Source organism: Salvelinus sp. IW2-2015, unplaced genomic scaffold, assembly GCF_002910315.2.
Source record: "Salvelinus sp. IW2-2015 unplaced genomic scaffold, ASM291031v2 Un_scaffold1077, whole genome shotgun sequence".
NCBI classification, from domain to species: domain Eukaryota; kingdom Metazoa; phylum Chordata; class Actinopteri; order Salmoniformes; family Salmonidae; genus Salvelinus; species Salvelinus sp. IW2-2015.
The window spans coordinates 16,137-40,286 of NW_019942718.1; the positions used below are offsets into that span (position 1 = coordinate 16,137).

General features: G+C 43.7%; 1 long non-coding RNA gene across 2 annotated transcripts; it reads right to left on the reverse strand.

The window, feature by feature from the left end:
- Positions 1–16,705: 16,705 nt before the first annotated feature.
- LOC112069679 (uncharacterized) lies at positions 16,706–22,955 on the reverse strand. 2 transcript variants are annotated; one of them, XR_011475433.1, is made up of 7 exons: positions 22,908–22,955; positions 21,839–22,759; positions 21,540–21,679; positions 20,988–21,335; positions 20,492–20,820; positions 20,243–20,319; positions 16,706–20,077 (listed from the first exon to the last, which is right to left on the reverse strand). It is a non-coding gene; the product is annotated as an uncharacterized lncRNA (long non-coding RNA). The 2 variants fall into 2 exon arrangements; XR_002893773.2 differs by having other exon boundaries at positions 20,238–20,319.
- Between the last annotated feature and the right edge of the window lie 1,195 nt (positions 22,956–24,150).

Genomic DNA, 24,150 nt, shown 5'->3' on the forward strand with positions numbered 1-24,150 from the left:
TGCACTACTTGTTAACCAGAGCAAATTGGGTGGGAGTTAGAGGTAGAGCCAACTGGTGTGGTCAGTGGGGGAGTTAGAGTAAGCAGCCAACTGGCTTGTGGTCAGTGAGGGGAGTTAGAGTAAAGCCAACTGGTGGGTCAGTGGGGAGGGATTGAGTTAGAGTAAAGCCACTGGTGTGGCCCAGTGGGCGAGTAGAGTAAGAGCCAACTGCGTGTGGCCAGTGGGGGAGTTAGAGTAAGAGCCAACTGGTGTGAGTCCAGTGGGAGTTAGAGTTAAGAGCCAACTGGTTGTGGCCAGGTGAGGAGTTAGAGTAAGAGCCAACTGTCTGGCCAGTGCGGGAGTGGAAGTTAAGTAAGAGCCAACTGGTCGTTGGTCAGTGGGGGAGTTAGAGTAAGAGCCAACTGCGTCGTGGTCAGTGGCGGAGTTTAGAGAAGAGCCAACTGGTGTGGTCAGTGGGGGATTAGAGTAAGAGCCAACTGGGTGGCCAGTGAGGGAGCTTAGCAGTAAGCAGCAACTGGTGTGGCCAGTGGGGAGTTAGAGTAAGAAAGCCAACTGGTGTATGGTCAGTGGGGGAGTTAGAGTAAGAGCCAACTGGTGGACCAGTGAGGGGAGTAGAGTAAGAGCCAACTGTTGTGGCCAGGGGGATTAGAGTAAGAGCCAACTGGTGTGGTCAGTGGGGAGTTAGAGTAAGAGCCAACTGGTGTGGTTCAGTGGCGGGAGTTAGAGTAAGAGCCAACTGGTGTGGCAGTGAAGGAGTTAGAGTAAGAGCCCAACTGTGTGGTCAGTGGGGGAGTTAGATTTAAGAGCCAACTGGTGTGGCCATGTGAGGAGTTTAAGTAAGAGCCAACTGTGTGGCCAGTTGGGGAGTTAGAGTCAAGAGCCAACTGGTGTGGCCAGTGGCGGAGTTAGAAAGTAAGAGCAACTGGTCTGGCCAGTGGGGATTAGAGTAGAGCCAGTGGCATTAGTCCTGTAGATAAATACTGTTGAAAGAAGCCAATTAATTGTTCTGAGCAACAACTTCATTTGTGTGCACACAGCACAGAGAGACTGGGGGTTAATACAGCAGCACAAGAGAACTGGGTATACATCAGAACAGAGAGACTGGGGTTATACATCAGAACAGAGAACTGGGGTAATACATCAGAAACAGAGAGACTGGGGTATACACAGAACAGAGAGACTGGGGTTAAACATCAGAACAGAGAGACGGGGTATACATCAGAACAGAGAGACTGGGTGTATACATCAGCACAGAGAGACTGGGTTAATACATCAGAACAGGAGAGACGGGGTAATACATCAGAACAGAGAGACCTGGGTGTATACATCAGAACAGAGAGACTGGGGTAATACATCAGAACGGAACTGGGGTTATACATACAGAACAGAGAGACTGGGTGTATACATCAGAACAGTAGAGACTGGGGTAATACATCAGAACAGAGAGACTGGGTGTAATACATCAGAACAGAGAGACTGGGGTAATACATCAGAACAGAGAGGACTGGGTTAAATACATCAGAACAGAGAGACTTGGGGTTATACATCAGAAACAGAAGACTGGGTATATACATCAGAACAGAGAGACTGGGGTTATACATCAGAACAGAGAGACTGGGGTTATACATCAGAAACAGAGAGACTGGGGTATACATCAGAACAGAGAGACTGGGGGTTATACATCAGAACAGAGAGACTGGGGTAATACATCAGAACAGAGAGACTGGGGTTATACATCAGAACAGAGAGACTGGGGTTATACATCAGAACAGAGAGACTGGGGGTAATACATTCAGAACAGAGAGACTGGGGTAATACATCAGAACAGAGAGACTGGGTATACATCAGAACAGAGAGACTGGGGTAAATACATCAGAACAGAGAGACTGGGGCTAAACATCAGAACAGAGAGACTGGGGTTATACATCAGAACAGAGAGGCTGGGGAATACATCAGAACAGAGAGACTGGGTAATACACAGAACGAGAGACTGGGGTAATTACAGTCAGAACTCAGAGAGACTGGGGTAATACATCAGAACAGAGAGACTGGGTATACATCAGAACAGAGAGACTGGGTTATACATCAGAACAGAGAGACTGGGTATATACATCAGAACAGAGAGGACTGGGGTAATACATCAGAACAGAGAGACTGGGTTATACATCAGAACAGAGAGACTGAGACAGGTAATACATCAGAACAGAGAGGACTGGGGTATACATCAGAACAGAGAGACTGGGTTATCAGAACAGAAGAGACGGGTGATAACAGAACAGAGAGACTGGGGTTAAACATCAGAACAGAGAGACTGGGGGTATACATCAGAACAGAGAGACTGGGGGTAATACTTCAAGAACAGAGAGACTGGGGTTATACATCAGAAACAGAGAGACTGGGTTATACATCAGAACAGAGAGACTGGGGTAATACATCAGAACAGAGAGACTGGGGTTATACATCAAACAAGACTGAACATAACAGAGAGACTGGGGTTATACATCAGAACAGAGAAGACTGGGGGTAATACATCAGAACAGAGAGACTGGGGTTATACATCAGAAACAGAGAGACTGGGGTAATACATCAGAACAGAGAGACTGGGTTATACATCAGAACAGAGAGACTGGGTAATACATTCAGAACAGAGAGACTGGGGTAATACATCAGAACAGAGAGACGGGGTATACATCAGAACAGAAGACTGGGGTAATACATCAGAACAGAGAGACTGGTGGTTATACATCAGAACAGAGAGACTGGGGTAATACATCAGAACAGAGAAGACGGGTTATACATTCAGAACAGAGAGACTGGGTATACATCAGAACAGAGAGACTGGGGTATACATCAGAACAGAGAGACTGGGGTAATACATCAGAACAGAGAGACTGGGGTAATACATCAGAACAGAGAGACTGGGTTATACATCAGAACAGGAGACTGGGTATACAGACAAAGACTGGGATAACATCAGACAGAGAGACTGGGGTAATACATCAGAACAGAGAGACTGGGGTTATACATTCAGAACAGAGAGACTGGGTAATACATCAGAACAGAGAGACTGGGGTAATACATCAGAACAGAGAGACTGGTGGAATACATCAGAACAGAGAGACTGGTAATACACAGAACAGAGAGACTGGGGTAATACAGACACAGAGAGACTGGGTAATACATCAGAAACAGAGAGACTTGGTAATACATCAGAACAGAGAGACTGGGGTAATACATCAGAACAGAGAACTGGGTATACATCAGAACAGAAGACTGGGGTAATACAGCAGAACAGAGAGACTGGGGTAATACAGCAACGAGAGACTGGTGTAATACATCAGAACAGAGAGACTGGGTTATACATCAGAACAGAGAGACTGGGGTTAATACATCAGAACAGAGAGGACTGGGGGTATATACATCAAACAGAGAGACTGGGGTAATACATCAGAACAGAGAGACTGGGGTAATACATCAGAACAGAGAACTGGGTAATACATCAGAACAGAGAGACTGGGGTAATACATCAGAAAACAGAGAGACTGGGGTTATACAGTCAGAACAGAGAGACTGGGTAATACATCAGAACAGAGAGACTGGGGTATACAGCAGAACAGAGAGACTGGGGTTATACATCAGAACAGAGAGACTGGGTAATACATCAGAACAGAGAGACTGGGGTAATTACATCAGAACAGAGAGACTGGGGGTTATACAGCAGACAGAGAGACTGGGGTAATAATCAGAACAGAGAGACTGGGGTAAACATCAGAACAGAGAGACTGGGGTTATACATCAGAACAGAGAGACTGGGTATACATCAGAACAGAGAGACTGGGTAATACATCAGAACAGAGAAGACTGGGTAATACATCAAACAGAGAGACTGCGGTTATACATCAGAACAAGAGAACTGGGGTAATACATCAGAACAGAAACTGTGTAATACATCAGAACAGAGAGACTGGGGTAATACATCAGAACAGAGAGACGGGTAATACATCAGAACAGAGAGACTGGGGTAATACATTCAGAACAGAGAGACTGTGGTTATACATCAGAACAGAGAGACTGGATTACATCAGAACAGAGAGACTGGGTAATACATCAGAACAGAGAGACTGGGGTAATACATCAGAACAGAGAGACTGGGGTTATTACATCAGAACAGAGAGACTGGCGTAATACATCAGAACAGAGAGACTGGGTAATACATCAGAACAGAGAGACTGGGGTTATACATCAGAACAGAGAGACTGGGTAATACATCAGAACAGAGAGACTGGGGTAATACATCAGAACAGAGAGACTGGGGTAATACATCAGAACAGAGAGACTGGGTAATACAGCAGAACAGAGAGACTGGTTATACATCAGAACAGAGAGACTGTGTAATACATCGAACAGAGAGACTGGGTTATACATCAGAACAGAGAGACTGGGTTATACATCAGAACACAGACTGGTGTAATACATCAGAACAGAGAGACTGGGGTTATACATCAGAACAGAGAGACTGGGGTAATACATCAGAACAGAGAGACGGGGTAATACAGCAGAACAGAGAACTGGGTAATACAGCAGAACAGAGAGACTGGTGTAATACATCAGAACAGAGAGACTGCTATGTTGTTAGGTATGGCTCTGCAGCACATACTAGGCACGGGAGAGAGAGACATTTTTATGCGGATCTTCCTCAATACTTTGACAATACAGATTGAATCCAAGGCTGTGTCCCAAATGTCACCCTATTCCCTACTCAAGCAGGGAGTTGCCAGAAAGGGATAGATAGAGAGCGGGCCCTGGTCAAAAGTAATACACTACATAGAGTGCCATTTGGTACGCCACTCAAAACACTTAACCAGCGATTCCAGTCATCCCTTACATTGCAGTGGTTTAACCCTTACCTACCCTGAGATCTGCTTGGACACAGTGTGTCAGAAACCAGCAGTAAGCAGGCTGCCACTCAACAGCTTTGATAAAGGGTTAGAATGTAATACTATGAGTAGGTGGGTACACAATGTCGCTGACAACATTCTCAATGCCACACGATTTAAAAATAGTGATAGAATTATGAAATTTGTGGGAAAACCATCCCACTTCAGTGAATGCAGGATATCTAGCTAGGTGCTCTTGTCACGTTCCTGACCTTGTTCTCTTTGTTTGTATTTATTTAGTATGGTCAGGGCGTGAGTTGGTGGGTTGTCTATCTGTTGTTTTCTATGTTGGGGTTTTGTGCGTTCGGCCTGGTATGATTCTCAATCAGAGGCAGCTGTCAATCGTTGTCCCTGATTGAGAATCATACTTAGGCAGCCGGGGTTCACGTGTGTGTTTGTGGGTGTTTGTATCTCGTGTCAGTGTTCGTGCCACACGGGACTGTTTTCGGTTTGGTCACGGTTGTTGTTTTTTGTATCTGTAAGTGTTCAGTTTACGTTCATTAAATAATGACCACTTTCCACTCTGCGTCTTGGTCCATCCCTACACCTCCTCTTCAGACGAAGAAGGAGGAAATCTGCCGTTACAGAAACACCCACCACCACGGGACCAAGCAGATGGAAAGGGCAGCAACAGCAGCAGGGGCCAAAAACCCAAGACTCCTGGACTTGGGAAGAGATTCCTGGACGGCAAAGGACCCTGGGCTCAGCCAGGGAATATCGCCGTCCCAAGGCAGAGTTGGAGGCAGCGAAGGCAGAGAGGCGCTGGTATGAGGAGGCAGCGCGGCGACGCGGTTGGGAGCCCGAGAGTCAGACCCAAACATTTCTTGGGGGAGGCACACGCGGAGTGTGGCAAAGCCGGGTAGGAGACCTGAGCCAACTCCATGTGCTTACCATGGAGTGAGAGGGCGTCGTACTGGTCAGACACCGTGTTTGAGGTGGAGCGCACGGTGTCCCCAGTACGCGTGCTTAGCCCAGTGCGGGCTATTCCACCTCGCCGCACTGGTAGGCTAGGTTGGGCATCGAGCCGGTGTCATGAAGCCGGCCCAAAAGCATCTGGCCTCCAGTGCGTCTCCTCGGGCCGGCGTACATGGCACCAGCCTTACAAATGGTGTCCCCGGTTCGCCAGCATAGCCCAGTGCGGGCTATTCCACCTCGCCGCACTGGCAGGGCTACGGGGACCATTCAACCTGTAAGGTTGGCAGGCTCGGTGCTCAAGAGCGGTGTGTCCTCCTTCACGGTCCGGTTTTTCCGGTGCCACCTCCACGTACCAGTCCTCCGGTGCAGCCCCCCGCACCAGGCTGTCTCTCCGTCTTCTCTCTCCAGTTGCTCCCACCTGTCCAGCGCTGTCTGAACTGTCTGCCTGCCCAGCGCTGTCTGAACTGCCTGCCTGCCCAGCGCTGTCTGAACTGCCTGCCTGCCCAGCGCTGTCTTAACTGCCTGCCTGCCCAGCCGCTGTCTGAACTGCCTGCCTGCCCAGCGCTGTCTGAACTGCCTGCCTGCCCAGCGCTGTCTGAGCTGCCTGCCTGCCAGCGCTGTCCGTCTGTCCCGAGCCGTCAGAGCTGCCCGTCTGTCCCGAGCCGTCAGAGCTGCCTCGTGTGTTGCAGCCAGAGCCGTCTGCCAGACAGGAGCAGCCAGGCCGTCCCGCCAGACAGGAGCAGCCAGTGCCGTCCGCCAGACAGGAGCAGCCAGTGCCGTCCGCCAGACAGGAGCAGCCAGTGCCGTCCACCGGACAGGAGCAGCCAGTGCCGATCCGCCGGACAGGAGCAGCCATGCCGTCCGCCGGACAGGATCCGCCAGAGCCAGCCAGCCAGGATCCGCCAGAAGCCAAGCCAGCCAGGATCCGCCAGAGCCGTCCAGCCAGGACCAGCCAGAGCCGTCCAGCCAGGACCAGGACATTGTTAAGGTGGGTCCACGTCCCGCGCCAGAGCCGCCACCTTCAGACGAAGAGGAGGAAATATCGTATTGCCGTTACAGCTCTACTGTTCTTTATGCTTGAAACTACAATCTGCTTTTGTGTCACTGAACCAAAGCAATTTCATGGGATATCAGTGATAAATAAATATATATTTACCTCAGTCCAAGCATTAAATTCATTCTATCAGCACATTTGGATTGAAGAACATACAAGGCTTGGGACTTTGTAGGTGATGGAACTACCAAAAATCCATTGTTTTTATACTGAACAACAATAGAAATGCAAGATGTGAAGTGTTGGTCCCATGTTTCATGAGCTGAAATAAAATATACCAGACATTTTTCATACGCACAAAAAGCTTATTTCTCTCAAATGTTGTGCAAAAATGTGTTAACATCCCTGTTAGTGAGCATTTCACCTTTGCCATGATAATCCATCCACCTGACAGGTGTGGTATATCAAGAAGTAAACAGCATGATCATTACACAGGTGCACCATGTGACTGGGGACAATAAAAGGCCACTCTAAAATGTGCAGTTTTGTCACACAACGCCATGCCATAGGTTCCTCAAGTTTAGAGGGTGCTTGCAATTGCCATGCTGACTTCAGGAATGTCTACCAGAGCTGTTGCCAAATAATTGAATGTTAATTTCTCTAACATAAGCCGCCTCCAACGTCATTTTAGAAAATTTGGCAGTARGTCCAACCGGCCTCACAACTGCAGACCACGTGTAACCACGTCAGCCCAGGATCTCCACATATGGCTTCTTCAGCTGTGGGATCCTCTGAGACCAGCCACCCAGACAGCTGATGAAACTGAGGAGTATATGTCTGTAATAAAGCCCGTTTGTGGGGAAAAACACATTCTGATTGGCTCGGCCTGGCTCCCCAGCAGTGGGCCTGTGCCCTCCCAGGCCCATCCATGGCGGTACCCCTSCCCATCATGTGAAATCCATAGATTAGGGCCTAATTCATTTATTTCAATTGACTGATTTCCTTATATGAACTGTAACTCAGTAAAATAGTTGTGTTTATATTTTTGTTCAGTATAAATAATATTTTCAATTTTCACCTGTCTCCTAAGAAAAAAGTACAAGGATTCTCTTTTTCTCTGACTATCTGTGTCTCTTTCTTTCTCTCTCCTTACTCTTGTGTCTCTCTACAATGGATAAAGTGAGAGTGGCACTTTACTAAGAGCCTTCAGTAATGTTTAAATGGTGAAAAGCATTTTGAATATGAAGTCCCAGCATCCTACCTGCACACACACACACACAAACATACACATTCCCCCCAGTGTTAACCCCTCATTGTCTCTTCTGTGACAGCTGTCTCTGGCTCCAGTGCGTTCCATTTTCCAGAATGCCGAAGGCACCCCAAAAACGCTGCTGCTGCCAGGAGAAATAGTGGAGCTGCTCCATCCTCCATATTACTTTATTTGTTTTGTCATGAAAGCAAATTCTTGAAAATTGACACTTGCCGCAACGAGCATCTGTTTTTGCCATCTGCGGGATATGCAAATGCAGGACGATGAATATTCAGCCCGACTTGGGTAGAGGCATGATTCCTCAAGCTTGCTCACACTTGGTGGAGGGGATCGTGCATCGCACTGCAGACGGTGGGGAACGTACGTTTAGATGACGATATATACCCCCCCCTTCTCCTCCTAGTTTAAGAAGACATATGTTAAACGAAGGCTCCGCTAATTTGGAACAATTGATGAACTGACGGCAGCATCTCTTTTATTCATTCATTCGGCGCCAAACCTGATCGTCTCCCCTGTCTGGCTTAGTGAAAACACCCTCTGTCTCTCTCTCTCTCTCTCTGTCACTCTTTCTCTCCTCTCTGTCACTCTTTCTCTCCTCTCTGTCACTCTTTCTCTCCTCTCTGTCACTCTTTCTCTCCTCTCTCTTTCTCTTTCATTCTCTCCCTCTCTCTCTGTCTCTCTGTGTCTCTCTTTGTCTCCACCTCTCTCCCTGTCTCTCGCCCCCAGCTTGCTCTCTTTCTCTCCACCTCTCTCCCTGTCTCTCGCCCCCAGCCTGCTCTCTTTCTCTGCCTACAGGGATGGCACCCTATGAATAATGCAGCAGAGAGGTAGAATGATAATGGAATATTAGAAGGAGAATGAGCGGCTGTAATATGAGTCAGGAGCCACGTGGGCTCTTTATTTATATCAATTATTTCAATAAAGTGCCACTTGTGTTTAAAGTTGGAGCGTGAGATGCATGACAGCCGATTAAGCCAGCCGAGCATGATGGAGGAACGATTACCGTTATGTTATTCTGTCAACATTATCATCCTTGTCATTACCACTATCAGTCAGTTTGATTTGCTTGGGAGGATAAGAACYGCGATGAAGACTTCAGCAGCAGGCAATCTTCTTACCTGCATTATCTCTGTTGTTTYAGTTGCTCTCAATGGAGTTATGTACAAACAGTACACCCACTGATGATGTCACTGGAATAAGTCCTGACTTATAAACAGGAATCCTACAACTTRCACAAACAACAGAATTTTTCTGTGAAATATTCTACACTGAGTTCACCAAACATTAGGAACACCTTCCTAATATTGAGTTGCTCCCCCACTTCTGGCCTCAGAACAGACTCAATTTGTCGTGACATGGACTCTACAAGGTGTCAAAAGCATTCCACAGGGATGCTAGCCCATGTTGACTCCAATGTTTCCCACAGTTGTGTCAAGTTAACTGTATGTCCTTTGGGTGSTGGATCATTCTTGATACACACGGGAAACTGTTGAGCGTTAAAAACCCAGCAGAATTACAGTTCTTGACACTAACCGGTGCACCTGGGACCTACTACCATACCCCGMTCAAAGGCACTTAAATCTCTGAATGGCACACATGCACAATCTATGTCTCAATTGTCTCAAGGCTTAAAAATCCTTCTTTAACCTGTCTCCTCCCCTTCATCTACACTGATTGAAGTGGATTTAACAAGTGACATCAATAAGGGATCATAGCTTTCACCTGGATTCACCTGGTCAGTCTGTTATGGAAAGAGCAGGTGTATACTATGTACATAATCCATCCGTCTGAGATTTGTGGGCAGTTGTGAATTCAATATAATGAGAATATTGTAGATATATTGTTCACAATTACAGTCAAACAATAGATGCCAGCATTGTCCTTCACAACCCCGGTATACCCATCCAAATGTGACAAAGAGAAAACGTCCCTGAAACCGTGTTACAAACCGAGAGAGATAAGGCTGCTTTATTTGCTGCTTTGGAGTGCTGTTGCTGCAAGCTCATGGTCCTTCAGGGCTTCATTTAGCAAACTTACGGTCTAAGCCGCACAAATCTGTCCTGGGAGAATGTGAGCGGGAACTCAAGCAGCTGTCAGGAAACTCACTTCCTGGTCCTGCATCCCAGAGCAGCTGCCTGCTGCTCTGGGATGCAGAGACTAAGAGACATAGAGAGCGAGACAGACAAAGAAATGCAGGACATGGAGACTGCTTCCCATTCAGCCACGGGCTAGGTGGATTCTTGCAGTGATGACATCATTCTAATTGCTTCACACTCTATCTGACAATATCTGTCTCTCTCTTTCACTCTCTCTCTTTATTTCTCGTACTCTCTCGCTCTGTCACTCTCTTTCCCCCTCTCACTCTCTCTCTCACTGTCTCTCTCTCTCCTGCTCTCTATCTATCTCTCTCTGCCTCTCCCTGCCTCCTTAATGTTAAAGTGAGAGTAGCACATCAATGAGCGCCTTGAGTCTCCAGCCTATTCAGCCCCACAGCCCACCAGTTGACTCAATGGGGTCAACGGACACACTTTCTGTGATCGTTTCACAGTGATGACAACACCCTGACTGTTCCAGATGAGGGTGTGCAAAGACAGGCTGCTGTTCCCCAGAAGCTCCGGCCCAGTTGATGAAAAGAGAAGACCTTGCCTGCAGCCCCTGTCATAGAGGGCCATTCATCCTGTGGCACAGTCAGACGGCCTCATAAAGACCCAGAGGAAGAGGATCCCTGYACCCCCTAACTAACTGTCCATGTCTGCCTGGACCCATATAGCAGTGGCCAACGTGACAGAGCTGTGAGTTACCTTGACGATGCTGGCCTGCTGGTGCTGCTTGTAAAAAGACCCGAGTGTACTCATCTCCTCCCCAATCCCGTCACGCAGCCTGGGAGCCAGAAGGAGCTTCTCCAGTCCCTCCTTGTGTTCATACAGACACATACAACACACTCAGGATAAATCCCAAATGGCATCCTATTCCCTATATAGTGTGCTATCCCTGGTCAAAAGTAGTGCACTATATAGGGAATAGGCTGCATTTTAAGACAAAGCCTTAAAGCTAGAATCCTTAGTTTATACAGTCGTGGCCAAAAGTTTTAAGAATGACACAAATATWAATTTRCACAAYGTTTGCTGCTTCAGTMTCTTTAGATATTTTTGTCAGATGTTACTATGGAATACTGAAGTATAATGACAAGCATTTCARAAGTGTCAAAGGCTTTTATTGACAATTACATGAAGTTGARGCAAAGAYTCAATATTTGCAGTGTTGACCCTTCTCTTTCAAGACCTCTGCAATCCACCCTGGCATGCTGTCAATTAACTTCTGGGCCACATCCTGACTCATGGCAGCCCATTCTTGCATAATCAATGCTTGGAGTTTGTCAGAATGTGTGGGTTTTTGTTTGTCCACCCGCCTCTTGAGGATTGACCACAAGTTCCCAACGGGATTAAGGTCTGGGGAGATTCCTGGCCATGGACCCAAAATATTGATGTTTTGTTCCCCGAGCCACTTAGTTATCACTTTTGCGTTATGGCAAGGTGCTCCATCATGCTGGAAAAGGCATTGTTCGTCACCAAACTGTTCCTGGATGGTTGGAGAAGTTGCTCTCTGAGGATGTGTTGGTACCATTCTTTATTCCATGGCTGTGTTCTTAGCAAAATTGTGAGTGAGCCCACTCCCTTGGCTGAGAAGCAACCCACACACATGAATGGTCTCAGGATGCTTTTCTGTTGGCATGACACAGGACTGATGGTAGCGCTCACCTTTCTTCTTTTTTCAAGCTTTTTTCCAGATGCCCCAAACAATCGGAACGGGAATTCCATCAGAGAAAATGACTTTACCCAGTCCAATCCCTGTACCTTTTGCAGAATATCAGTCTGTCCCTGATGTTTTTCCTGGAGAGAAGCGGCTTCTTTGCTGCCCTTCTTGACACCAGGCCATCCTCCAAAAGTCTTCGCCTCACTTGCGTGCAGATGCACTCACACTGCCTGCTGCCATTCCTGAGCAAGCTCTGTACTGGTGGTGCCCCGATCCCGCAGCTAAATCAACTTTAGGAGACGGGCCTGGCGTTTGCTGGAGCCCTGAAAGCCTTCTTCACAACAATTGAATCGCTCTCCATGAAGTTCTTGATGATCCGATAAATGGTTGATTTAGGTGCAATCTTACTGGCAGCAATATCCTTGCCTGTGAAGCCCTTTTTGTGCAAAGCAATGATGACAGCACGTGTTTCCTTGTAGGTAACCATGGTTGACAGAGGAAGAACAATGATTCCAAGCACAACCCTCCTTTTGAAGCTTCCAGTCTGTGATTCGAACTCAATCAGCATGACAGAGTGATCTCCAGCCTTGTCCTCATCAACACTCACACCTGTGTTAARGAGAGAATCACTGACATCAGTTGAAATGTMTTTGGGGGATTCAGTTCATTTGCATAGCAAATAGGGACTTTGCAATTAATTGCAATTCATCTGATCACTCTTCATTATATTCTGGAGTATATACAAATTGACAAATTAATATTTGTGTAATTCTCATAACTTTTGGCCACGACTGTATATTCATTTTTTGACTTATAAATTAATGGTATATACCCATTGATCCTTCCAGATTCTAAACTGGGTGGTTCGAGCCCTGAATGCTGATTGGCTGAAAGCCGTGGTATATCAGACCATATACGACAGGTATGACAAAACWWTTATTTTTACTCTTGTAATTATGTTGGAAATGTTTTGGGGGGATTCAGTTGAAAAGTTTTCTGGGGATTCAGTTCATTTGCATGGCAAAGYGGGACTTTGCAATTAATTGCAATTCATCTGATCACTCTTCATAACATTCTGGAGTATATACAAATTGCCATCATACAAACTGAGGCAGCAGACTTTGTGAAAATTAATATTTGTGTAATTCTCATAACTTTTGGCCACGACTGTACATTKATTTTTTGACTTATAAATTAATGGTATATACCCATTGATCCTTGCAGATTCTAAACTGGGTGGTTCGAGCCCTGAATGCTGATTGGCTGAAAGCTGTGGTATATCAGACCATATACGACAGGTATGACAAAACATTTCTTTTTACTCTTGTAATTACGTTGGTAACCAGTTTATAACAGCAATCAAATCAAATCAAATCAAATGTATATAGCCCTTCTTACKTCAGCTGATATCTCAAAGTGCTGTACAGAAACCCAGCCTAAAACCCCAAACAGCAAGTAATGCAGGTGTAGAAGCACGGTGGCTAGGAAAAACTCCCTAGAAAGGCCGGAACCTAGGAAGAAACCTAAAGAGGAACCAGGCTATGAGGGGTGGCCAGTCCTCTTCTGGCTGTGCCGGGTGGAGATTATAACAGAACATGGCCAAGATGTTCAAATGTTCATAAATGACCAGCATGTGTCAAATAATAATAATCACAGTAGTTGTCAGGATGCAACAAGTCACCCACCTCAGGAGTAAATGTCATTGGCTTTTCATAGCCCGATCATTAAGAGTATCTCTACCGCTCCTGCTGTCTCTAGAGAGTTGAAAACAGCAGGTCTGGGACAGTAGCACGTCCAGTGAACAGGTCAGTCCATAGCCGCAGGCAGAAACAGTTGAAACTGGAGCAGCAGCACGGCCAGGTGGACTGGGACAGCAAAGAGTCATCATGCCAGGTAGTCCTGAGGCATGGTCCTATGGCTCAGGTCCTCCTAGAGAGAGAAAGAAAGAGAGAAAGAGAGAATTAGAGAGAGCATACTTAAATTCACACAGGACACCCGATAAGACAGGAGAATACTCCAGATTATAACAATTGACCCTAGCCCCCCAACACATAAACTAATGCAGCATAAAACTGGAGGCTGAGACAGGAGGGGTCAGGAGACACTGTGGCCCCACCATGATACCCCCGGACAGGGCCAAACAGGCAGGATATAACCCCACCCAACTTTGCCAAAGCACAGCCCCACACCACTAGGATATTCAACCACCAAAACCATCCTGAGACAAGGCCGAGTATAGCCACCAAAAGATCTCAGCCACGGCACAACCCAAGACGCCCAACCCAGACAGAAATATACGTCAGTGACTCAACCCAATCAAGTGACGCACCCCTCCTAGGGACAGCATGGAAGAGCACCAGTATGCCAGTGACACCCCTGTAATAGGGTTAGAGGCAGAGAATCCCAGTGAGAGAGGGAACCGGCCAGGCATAGACAGCAAGGTGGTTCTTTGCTCCAGAGCCTTCCGTTCACCTTTACACTCCTGGGCCAGACTAACACTCAATCATATGACTACCGAAGAGATGAGTCTTCAGTAAAGACTTAAAGTGAATCGCAATAAGCACCTCAGGGGTTTGTGGTATATGGCCACATACCACGGCTAAGGGTGTATCCAGGCACTCACGGTTGCGTCGTACATAAAACACCCTTAGCCGTGGTATATTGGCCATATACCACACCCGTTTGCCTGATTGTCTGTAAACTATATCTCTTCATGCATCCATAGTTCTGTCTATGAATTTGAGTGGTTACATTTCTCCAGCCTCATCGCTTAGCTTTTTAGCAAAATAGGGGTGGGGAGTAATCTTTGTTATTGTTTTAAGGATTCTAGCTTTAAAAAGAACCGGGGGAAAAACACAGAAACAGCCATGTTAGAATTCAGTCAGATATTCCCTTCCATCATGATTAAATCATCAAACCTTCCATCGAAGAGAAGAGAAAGATTTTGTTGCCCAAATATGGAGGAATATTCATGTATCATGTCTGTTGATGCTTGGCCATCAAAGTAACGAAGATAATTAATCTATTAAGTTAAAACATGGCCTGTTTGGTTTTATGGTCAGTGACACAAAGTCATTTTTGAATTACCATTCTGAGGGTTATTATRCATAATTCAAATCATATTTTTGTTAATTGATGAATATAGATGAAGATCCCGGCGATACTCTGTAGTCAAACACTTCGTCCCCTGACAGAGATGTTGCTGCTTTTTCCTCCACTTTACACTGGTGTAAAACTGCTTCTGTCATACAGCAGGTCTCACTTCATGATTTTAACATCATTAACACTTAGTGGTGTTTAAACTGATATCGCATAGCCCTGGCATTCACAGAAATTAGACAAATATCTGAAGCTAGAGCTGGAAGGCATTCTTTCCCCCCTCTCTCTTTCTCTCCCTCTCTCTCTCCCTCCACCCTTTCTCTCACTCAACAATGCTGGACATGCCCCCAGCTCATATTTGCWGTGGGAAGATTGCAGCCATTACAGAGGTCAGGTAGAAGAGAGAGATTAATAAAAGTGAAAATCCTTCCCAGTGCTGTTTATTATCCTGGCTGCCGTCTTGTTTCTGTGCATTCAATATTTAATACAGGGACGTCAAGGAAAACTCTTGCCTCAGTCTTGGAGAAGGATTAGAAAAGGCTACCTTTTCAAGTGGTAAGTCCCAAAATTTGTCATCGGTATCAAAGTGGGGTAATTTCACCCTGCTTCTCTCCCTTTCTTTTTGCAAGTATCAACTATCGTCAGAGCTACTTTGAAAGTGTGGGTGAGCGCAGCGATAAAGCACCCTCACATCTCCTGTCTGAAAACAGAGTTGACGCTGACTGCTGTCGAGGGAAAGAGGTAAAGACAGGGCAGCCCTTCCTCTCTCTGAAAGCYCTGTTGTGTGTGTCTGTGTGTGTGTGAGTCACACACACAAGAGGGAGCTGGAGCAGGTGTGTTCTCCTCACCAAGTCATAATGTCTCTAATTACAGGCCATATGCATGTGGATTACAATAGACAGGTCTGGTTTCCTGTCAGATTCACATGCTGAAAAGTCTTGCAAAAATGTTGAATGTAAATGAAGGCTGAACATGGCTGAGTACCCAATGGCACTGGTAAAAAGTAGTGCACTATATAGGGAGCAATCATCTCTGGTCCTCTGATAGAGATACTTCCCTCTCTCAACGTGTGGCAGTCCAAAATACTACATTAGCAATCATAATAATCTCTCTGTCTGTAGGGGAAAGGATAGCTTCTGTGGCAGGTAGTCTACCCACAGGGGTTGGAATTATCCCGACAACCATGGAGCRGAAAAACGGGAGCATCTAGTTTTAATACTGTTTACACTAAAACCATACAGCGGTCTCGCCACGCCGAAGATTAATTTAATCTAATTTCACGATTGCAGTTGAATCTCTCTCCAAAGCTTATTCCGACAGCGGATTAAAAAAAAGGTGGTATAGGTGCAGATAGGATAGACTTTCAGTGGGTACAGACAGCAGCTAGGGTCTGTGTGATGTGTCGACACAGTACATTGTGCCGTGTTAAATCAACACTTAGAATTAATTTTAACACTACCCCGGATAACATATGGTCCAACTCTAGAGTGTAAAAAGTACTTTGATTATAGTGTTTCATTTTTGTGTTCATGTAACACACTGCATTGTAAAAAATTAACACTGGTTTACACTTGCCAGTGTCACTAAAATGTAACACTAAGGGTGAATTAACACTCACAGTGTAATTTATAATCAACACTAGGTTTAATCTAGAGATAACTCTTTATTAGTGTTAACATACACATTTCTGGTTACTCTGTCCAGTGTAAAAACAATGCTTTCTGGAATTACAAAATAACAATTGCATCATGTCCCAAAAATATGTGCTTCAAATATCAAATTAGGCATGTGTTACAATCTTAGAACGTACTATAAAAACAAAGGCATTCTGTCATGTCAAGAGACATGGATTCTGGAATGTCCCATTTGAAATAACTGTCCAGTGAATATCTTACTTTTAAAAGTTAATATTCTGTTAACTCATACCCAAATAATGATGTTGACTTGGCCAATACTGGTATATGGCCAAAGCATAAATTGGAGAATTTTTTTTTTTWWAYYAAYYAAAKKYYAYYAAAAAAAAKCTGCTTGCCATGATGGATGGAATACTCCTGAGGGTCCGCTCGAGTCAATCAGCAGTCRACTTGCATTCATATTTGTAATGACCAGTATACCCACCCACATTCCAACAAAGAAAAGCTGCTTTTAACATCCTTAATTACCATTTTTTGGAGGGGAAACTATTTCACTTATTTTATGAACAAAACAWGTTTTCATTTTAACAATAAAATACAATAAATACATTTTTTAAATAAACATGCACTGGACATGGTTTCACTTCCGAGCAAGGTAACACAATGATGAATAAAACAAAAAACAAGAGAAGTTGCAGACGAGTTGGACATCTTTGGTTCAAAAACAAAATGTACTGTACACCATGTTAACATCGATAAAGCAGCCTACTCAAAGTTGCAATAGCTGACAGTATGGAACCACATACCAAACATAATTTGATCCATAAGCCATCTGTAAATCAAATGGTTTGTAGCACATAATGTCATTGACCTTACACAGCTCAATTCGCTTCAATAAAACTTTAAATGCATGGAAATTGTCATTAAAACAAAGAGTTTGAAGGGATGAGGTAACCAATATTACTTGCTCATCTTTCACAACAATGTCCTTCAACACATACGATCAAGCCAAGACGATAGTCAGCACCTTCGTGCTTTAACCATTTCACTGAGAGAKCATTTGTGGGAATCTAGTTTTAATCTCAGGACCTTCTTTCATGTCATTGATCTCTACCATCTTCCCTGGACCTATGGCTAATCTGTCCTGGCTGAAAGATTCCCATTTATATGCCATGTGATGTTGGTGCTTTTTGGCAAGTGTCATGGTSATATTTTTTAACCTCATTGGCTATGTTTTAAAGAAGTTGTGTTTCGCCTCATAACGAATACACCATGTGTGAAGAATCGGCCCAATATTCCTTACACACAGAGGATAATGTATCATGAAATGGTGTTCAGGAAAAAGATTCCTAGTAGGAAAAAAATACTTGAAGAGCCCATGATGCTCAGCAATGAAGTGTTTTAGAAAGATWGTCATACCCTCGGTTAATGCTGGAGAAAACACAATATTCACGATCTGTAGTAGTAACAGTAGCAGTTGCAAGTATTTAATCATCATTCTGAACCAGATCACCAAATATCAAAGGCATATTGCAAAGAAGAGACCAAGATTGGATAGCATTTAGGCCCAAAGCATTGCTTRCATCATCCAATTTGAGTGCAGGTGGACGATTCCTACTATCTGTGTAGCCATAGTTAAATGACTGGATTCTACCAGAAATGTATCTGTCAGTCACAGAGTTTGCTTGTACATAGTGTAAAACTAGTTTACCTCAAACTYTGCAACTCCTTCTAAAATGTTGTGCATAATATCAACAGTCAGCTGTGTTGAAGTACTGCAGAGAGTTCAATAAACAAGCATGTTTCACACCGTATACATGAGGTAGTGTTGGATTTGACTGTYTAGTTTGACAATGGTCTGAATGCATGCRTTTTGTTTGCAAAATCACACTTCGGTCATCTTCACAGAACACAGTTTGAAAATCCCCCTTCTCAGTGAGGCCAAAACGACAACAATACCGGCCACTAAATGATTCTACAATACCAAAGAGGCAATGTATGCCCAGATTATCACCAGTAACTTGGACAATACTGCCATGAACACGATCATCAAATATGGAAACTTCAATTCCCTCAGCCTCAAGCACTTTCAGGTCACTTACAATTGGCTTTAGTACGGCAAGTAAACTCCTTCGAAAGGGTGACTTGCCTCCCAAGTGGTGCAGTGTTCTAAGGRACTGCATCTCAGTGCTAMAGGCGTCACTACAGACACCCTGGTTCGAATCCAGGCTGTATCACAACTGGCCGTGATTGGGAGTCCCATAGGGCGGCGCACAATTGGCCCAACGTCGTCCGCGTTTGGCCGGTGTAGGCCATCATTGTAAATAAGAATTTGTTCTTAACTGACTTGCCTAGTTAAATAAAGGTTAAAATAATTTTACTGCAATGTCTGAAGAATTGGAACATAAGCAATCTTGTAAGATACAACTACTTGATCATAAGTTCCAGTTGTTTTGTTTCTTCTATGATCAGATCTAACACCAAGCACTTTCCCCACCGGGTTAACAGTTTCCCATTTCTGTGCAAAATAGTTTTTTAGTTTTGATTCGGAATTAAATGAAGTAAAAGAGTTTTCAATATCCTGAAAAGACTGTTGAATTTTGCCTAGCATTTCTGTGTGCTGTGAATATATACATTTCAGAGCTGTCTCTTTAGCTTGACCCTGTATCTCAATAACTGCTTCTTCCATGGAAGATACAGAACTATTTACAGTTGTCTGACCTACACCCGCAGCCTGCAGTTGTGCAATAGCTGACGCACACAAATCAAGGATGTTCTTGTTGGATATAAGACATAAGAAGTTGTAGGTATGACATCACTTGGCTGACTATTATCTTTGTTATCCATGTCAGTGTTCAATAGAACATCCTCTTGTCCTTCGTGTACCATGTTTCCTTAAGCCTGGAAAAGTACCAAATACAACAACCTGTTTGACCACATTTCAGCGTAAGTGTTTTACCAGGGCAAAGTCCATGAATCAACTAGAGATTCCTAACAAGCAAGATGGAACTCCAAAGTTAGCATGACAAACAAAAATCAGATTTGAACTCCATATTTCTGCTTAAGTGTAGGAATCTAGCTCTAAGCTCTACAACACATGGACTRTTTATAACCTTCCCAATATCTATCTTGTACACAGTTGTCTGTATGAAGGTGTACATACTGTGCAGCATCAGATCGAAGAGCTCATCAAATCAAACTTTATTTGCCACATGCTCCAAATACAACAAGTGTAGACATTACCGTGAAATGCTTACTTACAAGCCCTTAACCAACAGTGCAGTTCAAGAAGAGTAAAGAAAATATTTAACAAATAAACTAAAGAAAAGGCGCTTGTAGAGTTTCATGTCAGAGCTTGCTTGTCCAGGATGAGGAAGTAACTATGGATGCTGCTCCTCTTGGTCCCGACAGCAAGGAGGTACGGTTAACTGCTTTGGGCAATAGCATCAATGTGTTTCTGGATACTGGTTCCTGCCTGAAGACAAAAACAACAAAAGAAACACTACCATTATTTCAAATTCACCAATAGTATAGTGGCTTGGATTCAATAAACCGTGACACTAGGTACTCAGAAAAGGAGACCAATGCAAACGTTTTTGAATATGACGAGATGCTTCTCAGCTTGAGGCAGACACCTTGCCTGGTCTTTTGTGGCCTTGTGATGAAGGGGGAATCAAATGGAGCTGGAGGAGGATGGAGGAGAGGTCACTGTCCATCCTAAACACAGAAAGATACTGAGCAAAATGTAATACAATAGCACAATAGTTACGAAACTMCCAAAGCAATCAAACTCTCCATTTTTGGATTCAAGGGAGGATGCCGATGAGGTGATGTTGTTTGAAATGTTGAATTTGAAATGTGAATTTGTTTGAAATGTTGAAGAGCTTACCAGGCACTTCATATCCATGAATTGTGGAAATTCAGTCAGCAACTCGCAGCATTTACTTGGGTCATGAGTCATCTTCCGTCTGTATTCATWTGTCATCCTCATCTTCTGCTTGTTGGTGACCTCATCAGAAGAATGCTTCATCAGGGAAATGGCTTCCCTACACTTTTCACCAATCAGGGTAATCTCTGGATGGGATGGAGTCTCTATCTCAGCTATTGGGCCACCACTGAATTACTGGCTAGGTGGTAATTTCTCAGGTGAAGCTGAATTCCTCTGGATGGTTCAGAGGACAAGTAACTATTTCCAGTTTGAGGGTCAAAATAATGTTCCTTGAAGAAAAGGAGAACACATTCACTCATCTTAACACAATGGAAAAGTCACATCAACACATACATTYACACTCCTAATCAGACAACAATTGCAAGATGTGTAACACAAACACAAATGCATGCAAAATGTGGCATATACAAAAACATTTWGGCCAATTAATACTCACATATCCTTTAGTTTTGTAGGAGTCCTTGAGGTAAGGGAACAAGTCGACAATTCCTTGAGCATATGACTCCCTCATGGCGTGGTGCTGATGTCCTGACAACAAGAGTACTTTATACATCCATTTGCAATGAAGCCCCCTGTTGATTCTGGTCCCTATAATAGCAACATTCATCTGAAATACATCTTAGATACAGACAGCTTTCTTGCGTGCCTGGTTTAGTGCTTAACCGTGAGTCTCGGTCATCTCTGCTGTGAGAAAATGTATCATCTTTCGTCTGGTGTCCTTTGGTTCGAGAGMATTGATGACAAGAGCGCCACCAGATTTCTTCTTCAGTATGTTATTTCTTAACTATGAAAGGAAAATGATCAAGAACAATCCAGAATCATCCTTATACGCTCTCATCGGACACTGCAGGTAAAAASGTATGCACTGGTTTACAGCTCCCAACTATCAGAGGGGTAAGCTGATATACGGAACATTAGTTAAGAGAAAGAGAGGTTAGCAAATAATGATTCTAAACAGATGCTTATTACATTACACTCAGAAACATACATGTTGTTTAGCTTCATCCTCAGCTCTCTGTCATTTTCTTGAAGGGCTCCAATCATCGCTCAGAATGACAGTATCATCTGACTCAATGGACGAGATCTCCAACAAGGAACTGGCAAAGGAGGAAGTCATCTGGGAAGATACTGTCACAGAAAGTGGTTGATTATTGTAAAGGTTTTGACAAAGACAGACATTCCAAATGAATGTGAGAAAGCAACACAGCCCTATACAAAGTGACTGGTCCAGAGGAGAGGCCGACAGTTAAACCTCGAACTGTATTACTGTGAAAAACCAACACATACCAGTATCATTGTCCAGTGTGATTGTGAAAACAKCAGGACTTGGCTGTGTCAGCACCTCCTCAAACATTTCTCCATCAACTTCAGTTCCCGACTCATCATACAGCTTTGCATTAATTTGGCTGGCGACTGGTACGTCATATTTCAGGAATGCAGAGACAAATCATTTCAAAATAACCATGAGTGGGGGAATTACAATCAATTGTTCTGTTCGATGTTCTCCAGTCCATTCTATAGATGGTTTAAAAAAATCATTACTATGTGAGTTAGAGTTTAACGGCGAACCATAACAAAACTGTAAAATGTTTGCATTTTATATGTGATTGATCCCCAAGAGGAAATTCTGTTGTTATACCGTCAGTTAAAGGGGAAGTTAACACATTTTCACATGTTTTATGTTCTCCCTTTCTGTGTTTGTAGTTGATTTCCCAAATCGTTTTTTGATATCGTATTTCTGAAAATTGGTTTCACTTTTGCTGAATCATCACTTTCCATTGACTGAATGCATGATGAAAATGTGTATATAAAACACTCCAAACTCACTAATTTTACATATTTTGTTTCCACCATCCTATAACTCAATATTTGCATATTAAGGTTAAATCTTTCAAACATGGATTAATGGCACAGTAGACATAATATATATAAAGAGAAAAGTAAGGCCACAAAAACTTAAAATGGGTGAAGTTCCCCTTTAACATCACATTAGGATGGCTGTGAAACTCACATAACGATATGAAACCATACGGACTCAACAGAAACAGGAAAAGTGTAATTCCCCTTTAACTGAGAAATMAATCTTTTGCAACTACAGTGGTAAAAGACAATTCAATTTTAATGGCCAACTTAAAAGCTTATCTTCATTCAAGAAGTCACTCAGCCTCAGGTCAGTGAATCAACTTCCCTTGATCAGCAATGTTGGATCTGAGGAGAGAGAAAAAAAGAGACATTGATTTAAGTATTCAAACAAGTCAAGTTCTGTTGATGAGATTTTGAAGATAGGTTACCATGAACATGTAATCCATAACCATAAACGTGTGAGACAATACTCAAATACTGATACTTGACTCACATTTGGCCAACCTTGTGATTCACAAATTGGCCTCCCACCAACTTCACTGAAACAGACAAATTAGTTCAGTACTGTAAACTAATTAAATTTACAAGAAGGTAATTAAATAGTCTAAACAACCCATTTCAAATTAAGCAGCAATGAGGGTGCATTCGGAAAGTATTCAGACCCCTTGACTTTTTCRACAWTTTGTTACGTTACAATCTTATTATAAAAAWYWWTTCCTCATCAATCTACATACAATACCCAATAATGGCAAAACGAAAACAGGTTTAGAATATTTTGTCAATTCAAAACAAAACAGAAATACCTTATTTACATAAGTATTCAGACKCTTTGCTATGAGAATCGACATTGAGCTCAGGTGRATCCTGTTTCCATTGATCATCTTTGAGATGTTTCCACAACTTGATTGGAGTCCACATGTGGTAAACTCAATTGATTGGACATGATTTGGAAAGGCACACACCTGTCTATGTAAGGTCCCACAGTTGARAATGTATGTCAGAGCAAAAACCAAGCCATGATGTCAAAGGAATTGTTCATAGAGCTCCGAGACAGGATTGTGTCGAGGCACAGATCTGGGGAAGGGTACCAAAACATTTCTTCAGCATTGAAGGTCTCCAAGAACCCAGAGGCCTCCATCATTCTTAACTTCTCTAGGGTAGGGGGCAGCATTTGGAATTTTGGATGAAAAGCATGCCCAAATTAAACTGCCTGCTTCTCGGGCCCAGAAGATATGATATGCATATAACTGGTAGATTTGGATAGAAAACACTCTAAAGTTTCCAAAACTGTTAAAATAGTGTCTGTGAGTATAACAGAACTGATTTGGCAGGCGAAAACCTGAGAAAAATCCATTCAGGAAGTAGGATTTTCTTTTGGTTTTGTAGTTTTCTATTCAATGCCATTAGAGTATCCATTGACTTAGGACTCAAKTTGCAGTTCCTATGCCTTCCACTAGATGTCAACAGTCTTTAGAAATTGTTTCAGGCTTGTATTCTGAAAAATGAGGGAGTAAGAGCAGTCTGAATGAGTGGACCCTGCCGTGTCACAGAGCTTTTTCATGCGCGCGACCGAGAGTGTGCCTTTCATGTTTACCTTTTATATTGACGACGTTATTGTCCGGTTGAAATATTATCGATTATTTAGGCTAAAAACAACCTGAGGTTTGAATATAAACATCGTTTGACATGTTTCTCTGAACTTTACGGATACAATTTGGATTTTTTTGTCTGCCTGA